Source organism: Bactrocera tryoni, unplaced genomic scaffold (genome assembly GCF_016617805.1).
Source record: "Bactrocera tryoni isolate S06 unplaced genomic scaffold, CSIRO_BtryS06_freeze2 scaffold_25, whole genome shotgun sequence".
NCBI lineage: Eukaryota > Metazoa > Arthropoda > Insecta > Diptera > Tephritidae > Bactrocera > Bactrocera tryoni.
Genome location: NW_024395977.1, coordinates 13,080,110 through 13,090,035, shown reverse-complemented (window position 1 = coordinate 13,090,035; position 9,926 = coordinate 13,080,110).

The window sequence follows — 9,926 nt, the reverse complement described above, 5'->3', positions numbered from 1 at the left end:
CGTCTGCCGCGTCTCATTGCTTTCGCCACTCCTCGAGGCTTGTCTTACTCTCCTTTTTGCGCTAGTCGGCCGTTAGGCGCCTATTCATGGCTTTTATTTTACAGTAGACTATACTTAACTCAGAGACCATTATATCCGGTGGCATACGACCAGATATGATAGCGTTCGCCTCGTGCGACACCGTTCTAAACGCACAGGCAACTCTAAGGGCGCATAGCCTGGACACAGATTTGGCCATATTGACACAGGTTTTTTGACGAAGAGCATTGATTGGCTAACTTTAGCCAGCAAAGCTCTCCTACTTTGACTTGGGCCACCAATGTTTGCTATGATTCTCTACAGGACCGCAGTCACTTTAGCCGCCTTACCACAGGCCTTTTCAATGTGCGCCTTGAAGTTGAGCCTCGTATCGATCATAACGCCAAGGTACCTCTGTGAATTTTGCGTTACAACGTTATATCCATCAATGTTCTGAGTGACCGTTTCTAGCCTTTTTCTGCTCGTGATGAGCACTGCCTCTGTTTTTTCACCTGCAAGCTGCAGCTTATTACTCGTAAGCCAGTCTTTAATTTTCGACACGGTCTCATTGCATATGTTTTGTATCTGGAAGAGCTCTTTAGCAACGATCGTTACGGCAATGCCGTCCGCATAGCTAATTATCTGTGCTTCTTTTGACAGCGGTAATCGTAACACCCCGTCGCACAGCACATTCCATAATAATGGGCCTAGTACGGAGCCTTGTGGTACTCCACCTGTTACCATGTAGGTTTTTGGACCTGTATCGGTATCATACAGCAGTAGTCTGTCAGACAAATAGCTGCTAATTGTCCTCAGAAGATACCCCGGGTTTGAAAGCGTTTTTCACGTCAAGCGTGACCACAGCGCAGTATTTTTTATCTCCATGCATCCATCTGGTACCCTCTATGGCCTTGGCAGCAATGCCCGTCACTTTTCCAACTGCGTCCAAAGTGGACCGATGTCTTCTGAATCTAAATTGATTTTCAGATAAACCAGGAGACTCTTCGTCTAGGTGACGTTCTAGACGTGTGGAAATCAGTCTTTCCAGTATTTTGGCCATCGTTTCGATCATGCAGAGTGGGCGATACGCACTCGGCTCTCCCGCTGGTTTGTTTGGCTTCTGAAGAACCAGCCACTGTTTTTTACAAATTTTTGGGAAAACTCCTTCTTTTAGGCATCGTGAGTACAGTTGGGCGAAGGCCCTCTTGCTATGGTTGATGGCAATTTTCAGTACCTTGTTCGGAATGCCATCAAGTTCTCGTGCCTTTGCGTTGCCAAATCTCTCCGCCATTTCCATTACCTCCTTCCCGTCGACAATTGGAGATTCCATCACGGTTGGTATCGTTCTACTCGATTGGGGTTCTTGCGTTGGGAAAAGCGTTTTCACCACCTTTTCTAGGAGGGTCGGTCAGGTTGATGCTTGACTTTTACCCCCTCTGATTTTCTCCCGCGTACGCCTGTCTCATTGTTTTGATCGCATTTTGGTTAAAGGAATTTAGCTCTTTGATTTGTGATCGTATTGCCACTGCTATGTCTTCTTTAGTGGTTATTTCGTCCAAGTCTCGGATCTCCACTGATACTTCGTTGGTTAGGGCTCTTATTTGCGCCTGGTCGCCCAGAACCTTGCATATCTCCTTTTCATATGCCCCGTGTTCATCTGGGCCTTCTTCATTTCTAGAAGTATTTCGCCTTTTACCGTCCTCCGGATCCGCGAGACGTTTTCTCCAAGCTCTTTCAGAGCATCTTCCTTTTTGACGGCTCTAAGCATGTTGCTGTACGACATGTTTCCAGTGTGCGCAATGATAATTACATCGGGGCTCGGACGTGTAGCAGAAACCGTCTACTTATTCTTGCTGTGTGTTTTGGTTTCACCTGTGTCCATTCATTTCCCTGTTCCTCTGTCTTCCCTTCTTTTGTAGGAATGTTTCCTTCGTTCTTCTTCCACGTAGTGGTCCTCTTTTGGACGTCCTCTTGGCTGGCTTTCTTTTTTGGCGGGGTCTATCGCGTCTGCTGCTCGTCCTCGCGGGATCTTTTTGGTGTTGAATCCGCTCCTGTGCGTCTCAAAGGAACATTTCGCCTGGTTTCTTTAACTATGTTATACTCGCTTTGGGCGCGTTCATGGAGCTTTGTGACAGAAGTTAGCAGATCCCGGATCTGATTGTTGATCAATCGCCGAGGCAGTTTCATTGCTTCCGTTCGCCTTTTGATCATATCCAAAATTCGTTTGTTTTTTACAGCGCATCGTGTGCAGGGGCGGGCTGAAATAGACAGGAACGGGTGCACTCTCGGAACCATGCTCCTACCCTAGTTCCCTGAGGCCTGTCTCTCGCTTTACCAGTCCCGGAAAGCACGGACGGACCGGCGCTCGCCCGGGGCAACGCAGGCTACTACCCCTGCGCCCAATGCACACTCTCTGACCAGGGACCGAAGTGGCTGTTTACTGATACACCACGCAGCTGACACCTCGGCAGAGCAAGCTCACATAACCTTTTTCATCCTATCAGCGGAAGACATCGCTGACAGGATAACGAAGGACTCCCAGTGCGCCGCGCTGTGTAACGGTCAAGTTGTAATATCAGCCGCACCTAACATGGTGAACAGACGCTGACCAGGAAGCCGCCCATTATGGGTCCGCCACGCCTTGATTTTGCTTTTCTGTCATCATGTCCAAACATGATGAGGGGACACATATTTCGTGTGGCGGTGTCGATTCGCCACAGTCACAAGCGCTTCAGCGAATCTGCTAGCTTGTATGCCGCATCCTTCACTCCTGCCGCTCCTCGTCGGGGATTCCTTATTCGTTTTGACTTATTTCGCAACTAACCTGCTACTACAGGCCGTTCGGCTATCCGCGACCTACCAACCCCCCCCTAGCTTAGAGCTTAGCTAGAGCGCCCAAAGTTTGAGTGCGTGCGTCTGTACGCGCCGGAGGATGCGCCTCCAGTGCCGACCGGATCAGTAGCACCAACCACCCAAGCGGTCGATTAAAGCGCTATCGCAGTGGTACAGCCCACACCCCCAGCCAATTGACTAGAACAGGTTACTCTATTGGCCGCCGACGGAGCGATGTCCCCGTAACGGTCCTGAGTCAACCAATGTAGCCCTGCACCGAATCGATCCGTGGGCTTAAAAACTCGATACTACGACCGCTGGTCGGCCCAAGAAAACGCAGTCCCCAATACTGGTTCAAACCCTAGCACCCTTTTTGGACACCCCCTTCATCGGTGTACGCATAAGTATGTATGGTGCTATTTCAAACGATTGTTGTTTTTGTAAAGCAATGTTTGTAGTTTTTGGGGGAGTTAATACCTTCACCTATATATATAATATATATATGCAACAATATCACATAGCAACAGCATATCACGCACATACAACGTGAACAACCAAACAAAGGGAGATAACATCATGCCACAAGAATCTACAGCAAATATCACGCACATACAACGCGAACAATTAAGCAAAGGGAGATACAACCAATCACAACACGCCACGCTACATCAGTATAAAGCTATAAATGCAGTGTATCACGCGCACTGTGTGCCCTTCAATTTAGTTTAAGATAAACCTTAAATATAGTTAGATGTGTCGTATAATAACTTTATATTAAATAAAGATAAACCCAGGAGTAATATCCTGGTAAAATATATATTTTTTAGAATTGCCTAAATAGCATTCTTAATTGGCGCCCGAGCAGGGACCCACTGCTAAAAGGAATCAAAATAAATTCCTTCAAAGTGAGAATACGAGTAGAAAACAACAAATTTTTCAAAAAGTATTCAAGTGTCTCAAACTAAAAACAAAGATGGCTCAATCACCAGAATTCTCAGCTCTCCAAGCTATCGTGGTAGATTTACAACGCAGATTCGCCGAAGCTCACCTAGGACCAGCTCCCATAGAGGAAGCCAAGGACGAAGTTTGTATCTACAATGATCCAAAGGAGGTAGACTTAAACCTCTTCAAATCAGCCATAAACGTATTCAGCGGAGACTATCAGGAATATCGTAACTGGAGAAGATTAGCTATTACATCAATGAATAATGTAAAACAATTCCGTGGACAAAATATCTACACGGAAGCATTAATATTAATTCGAGGAAAGATAACTGGGAAAGCGGCCCAGATACTCATCAACAACAATACAAAGTTAAACTTTGATGAAATAATAGACAGACTGGATGACTCCTATGCAGATCAGCGACCACCGTATGTCCTGGAGGAAGACATGATGAAGATACGTCAAGAAAACAAACCTCTTCGCGTGTACTTCGATCACCTTAATCAGGCACTAAACACTGTATTATCCAAAATAGAAATGCAGCACAAAAATGAGAACGTGATCAATGCGTTATCACAAGAGATACAACTGAAAGCAGTCAGGACTAAGAAGTGCAGCAACTAAAAATGAACTGTACTCCAGAGCCTGCACCAACATCATGGAAGCATATGGTATCGCGAGAACCATGCAACATGACTCACAATATCATCAGCTAGAATATATACCACGGGTATCACAACCCGTGATGCAAGGATACCAACGGTTACAGCAGAATCAACAGCAAAGACAACCACCAGTCGAACCTATGGATGTAGACTCATCAGGACGACTCCGTAGGCATGCAGAGCATACGCAAAGAAATCAACAACAAGAATATCCTCAGCGACAGCTGCCGCCTCAACAAAGACCCAATAATCCATTCAGGCAAGTTGTACAAAACTTTGGCCAACAGTTCAAGCGATCACGAGATGAGACATCACTCACACCACAAAGTAAGGCCCAACGAGTGAATCAGATCAAAGAAGGTGAAGACGAGGATGCAGGATCTTTATATAATGAGGTATCTAGCATCAATTATACTAGTAACAAACAGAAACATTTTTTTATAAGGCATCACGGTCTTCCAACACTCCGACGTACTGCACCAGACGGAAGATACGTGTATATACTAATAGATACAGGTGCCACAAGTAGTTATGTAAGTAAAGACTATCCATTTGCAGAAAGGATAAGACTAGATAAACCAATAAAATTTAATACACTACATGGAACTTCAGTAGTAACACATAAAAGAGAAATTAACTTAGTAGGGTTTGATTTGGATTTTTACGAAACCGCAGATCTAAAAGAACTCGACATACTACTAGGGGGAGACGCCTTACGTAAAATGAAAGCTAGAATAGATCTATTTGACTACTCGGCAACATTTGAACAGGAGAGTACTCTACAAAATAGAAATCAAGAAAAAATTAATTATACGATAGGGAATAAAACCTATGAAAAAGAAATACACGAGCTAATGAAGAATAATTATAATAATGAGATATTACCGTTTACAACAACGATACAAGCAGAAATTAGGACAGAGATTAAAGAGCCAGTCTGGGTTTGTCAATATCCATACCCTTATGCAGACCAAGATTTCGTAAAGCAAGAAATAGAAAAATTATTTAAAAAGCAACATTATTAAAGAAAGCAAGAGTTCATACAACTCACCAATATGGACAGTTTCAAAGAAAGGGCTAGACGAAGAGGGAAAACACAAGAAACGAATGGTGATAGACTTTCAGAAACTGAATAAACAAACGGTCGCAGATAGATATCCAATTCCAGATATAACAATGACGTTACAGAATTTAGGGAAAGCAGGATATTTTACAACACTAAATTTGGGATCTGGATTCCACCAAATATTAATTAAACCAGAAGATAGGGAAAAAACAGCCTTCTCGGTAAATGAAGCTAAATATGAGTTCCTTCGATTACCGTTTGGATTAAAGAACGCTCCGGCAACATTTCAGAGATGTGTGGATGATATTCTCCGAACATATATTGGGAAGTGTGCATATGTCTATATCGACGACGTCTTGATCTACTCTGCTGACCCAGAGCAATATATCAAAGATGTTACAAATATAGTACAAACACTACACTCCGCAAATATGAAGATTTCGGAAGAAAAATCAAATTTTTTTCAAACAACTGAATTTCTGGGACACATAATCCATAACGGAAGAATCACAGTGTAGTAGAAATTTACCAACCAGATTTTGAAAAGGGATTCGACTTAACCACGGATGCAAGTAACTACGCAATAGGCGCAGTATTAAGCCAAGGAAAGAACCCAATCAGCTTTATATCAAGAACGTTGACTACAACAGAACAAAATTACTCGACAAATGAGAAGGAAATGTTAGCGATAGTATGGGCACTACAAAAACTTAGGAATTACCTCTATGGGATAGATAACTTAACGATTTATACAGATCACCAATCACTAATTTTCTCTATATCCGAGAAAAATCCCAACACAAAACTAAAACGATGGAAAAATTTAATTGAAGAATACGGAGCTAAGCTAAAATACAAACCAGGACATGAAAATGTAGTTGCAGACGCATTATCCCGACAAGTATATACACTCTCCGACATTTCAATACATTCAGCGGAATCATCTGCTTTACGTCATATAAAAATGGTTACAAAACCATTTAATTTCTTCCGCACACAAATCGAACTCATCTCAGCAAACGAGAATACAAAAACTTCCGCTTCAATTTTTCCACGCCACGAACGTTATGAGATTAGATACAAGACTAACGAATACCTGATAGAAACATTGAAACAAATTATGAAACCAAAAATAGTGACAGCTTTTCACTCAACGTTAGAGAACTGGCACCTAATAAAAGAAAGTATAGCATCAGTATCCGCGACATATTTTAAAGTATTCACGCAAAAAAAAACTAAAAGACGTAACTGAACAAATAGATAGAGAAAACATACCAGAGTTTACGCATAAAAGAGCGCATAGGAACGCCCTAAATAATTATAAAGAGATATTGGAAACATGCTATTGGCCAACGTTAAAGAAAGGCACGGAATTAGTAGTAAAAAACTGTGAGAACTGTACAGAAAACAAATACGAAAGAAATCCCATCAAACAACTCTTAGGCAAAAGTCCGACAGCAGAAAAACCAGGTACATCCATACAGATGGATATATTTTATATAGACAGCACGAATTATCTCTCGTGTATAAACAGACTAACAAAATATGCATATTTTAGAAAACTACACAACAAAGTACAGTTTTACGAAATTATAGAAGAAGTAATAACACAAATATTTCCGAACTGCACGGAATTAATGACAGAAAATGAAAGCGTATTCGTCGGCGTAGGCACGACAGCACTGCTCAACAGACTACAAATACGACATACGCGCACAGCAAACGGTCATTCGACATCAAACGCGCAAGTAGAAAGGTTGCACTCAACAATCACGGAATAGCAAGAACATTAGCTAAAGATAGAGCAGTCACAACGCAGGAAGAAATATATTCTGCAATACGCGAATACAATAGAGCAATTCATTCGGTCACTCAAAGGAAACCAGTGGATTTATTTTTTAACCAAAATCTAGTGGAAAAAGAAGTGATAGAAAATATTAAACAAAAACAGGAGTTCATGCTAAATTATCATAATAAAAAAAGAGCTCAAAAGGATTACGCTCCAGGACAAATAATATACGAAAAAAGCAGTAGACGCGAAAAATATACGAAACGTTACATAAAACATATTGTGAAACAAAACAGAGAAAATACCGTTTTAACCACGAAAAACAAATTAGTGCACAAAGATAACATTCGAAATGTATTACCTAACGTTAATAATACTAACCCTAATCAACAAAACAATCCAATATGAGACAACGAAAATCAAGGATAGGAAGTTCGTTTTAACAGAGACATACCCTTCATATGTTTATACTCAATCAGATTATCTATACCATATGGTAAACCTAACAAAAATACTTCAACACTACGAGGAATTACACTCATCGGCAACTTCAGCGAAAACCCAACATGTAGATCTCGCACTAATAAATAGAATAGAAGTATTAAAAAACCAATTATTAATTAGGAGACAGAAAAGAAGTATTAATTTTCTAGGATCAATACTTAGTTTTGTAACAGGGGTACCAGACCATGATGATGCGGTAGAGATTAAAACTCAAACCAACCGACATAATAGGAAACAATAATAAACAACGACTAATAAATACGCACTTTGAAAAACTTTTAGAAACCTTTAGCTATAAAACAATCCAATCGCAAACAATGCTTCAGGAGATCTATAAAGAATTACGAGACCTAACTTTAACGATTAACTTCGCAAAAAACAAAAATTTCTATTCAGCATCACTGAATATGAAAGACATAGAACAAGTTATGAAATTGGAAAACAACGAAGTTCCGGTAATAAATATAATGGAATACGCAGATATTCATATTTGTAGAATAGGGAATACATTTATAATAGTATACAAATATCCTGTAATCAATAAAAAATGTGAAACATATGACATAACACCAATTTCATACAGACATGGAAAAATTCAAATGGTCAAACAGATAACGAAATGTAACCAACAAATCACACGAATAGACAAATGTAAAAATATTATGTCAAAATTAATTTGTAAAGAAACACAACCAGATATGTGCACCCTTCCAATGTTATTAAATAATAAAGCACAATGCAACACGATAGATATATTAGAAATAAGTTCAGGTAATGTATTAGTAAACGGACTTAACCAAGTAAATAATGAAACATTAAACGGAAATTATTTGATACAGTTTAAAGAAAATATAAAAATTAATGACATAACGTTCCACAATCAAGATGAGGAGATTAAAAATCAATCAATTAAAATTTAATTTATTTATTAAATCATTGTACTGACATACTTAGGATTTAAGTTAACCTATGCCATATTAAAATGTAAAACACTTAAGTTAAGGGAAGAACAGCAGAAAAAATATGAACAAATCCTGAAATCACAAGGAATGGAACATCTAATAAAGAAAGATGCCATCACCACAGTATGAAGGAAAAGATCAGGAGATCTTTTTATTTAAGGAGGGGGGAGTTAATACCTTCACCTATGTATATATATAATATATATGTATATGCAACAATATCACATAGCAACAGCATATCACGCAACACCCAAACAAAGGGAGATAACATCATGCCACAAGAATCTACAGCAAATATCACGCACATACAACAACTAAGGGAGATACAACCAATCACAGCACGCCACGCTACATCAGTATAAAGCTATAAATACAGTGTATCACGCGCACTGTGTGCCCTTCAATTTAGTTTAAGATAAACCTTAAATATAGTTAGATGTGTCGTATAATAACTTTATATTAAATACAAATGTATACAAGTATGTAAGTTTGTGTGCCAATGTCATACGCACGTATTTATGTTTGTACATATGAGCAGCGCGCACATGTTATTATTGATAAGTGATAATATGATTTGAATTCGCGAAAGCGAACATAAACACATATGATCATGACACATGTGAATATAAGTTTTGAATGATAAAATATACCATTAATGTTCATTTATCCCTATTGTAACATTTTTCATTTTTTAAATAATATTATGGTAGTTTGTTATATAAATATGTAAGTATGAATATATCTAATACTAAAAATAATTAAAAAATAGGCTTTTTTTTTTAAATTAACTACGAATATTGCTCTGAAAAAGTAAATTAATTTATGTAAATGTATTCAATTGCACATGTATTCATTAATATGCCCAAAAAGAATTCATACGAATACACATGTTTGCATATAAACGTATAAAAGTACTCGTATAAGCAAAAGAGCGAACACACCTTTGTTAGAGCAATATATAGTTTTGAGCATAATTTTTATTCCACGCTCAGCTTTGTTCATACAAAATGTTAAAATTACTGCTGCAGAGCTGGCAGTGGTGAAACTCTTCCATCTCGACCGAGTTAGCCAAATATATTTTTACGTTCTTCGCGCCGTGAACCTTCTCTATTATAAACGTTCTCTGACAACGGCTTACGTCATC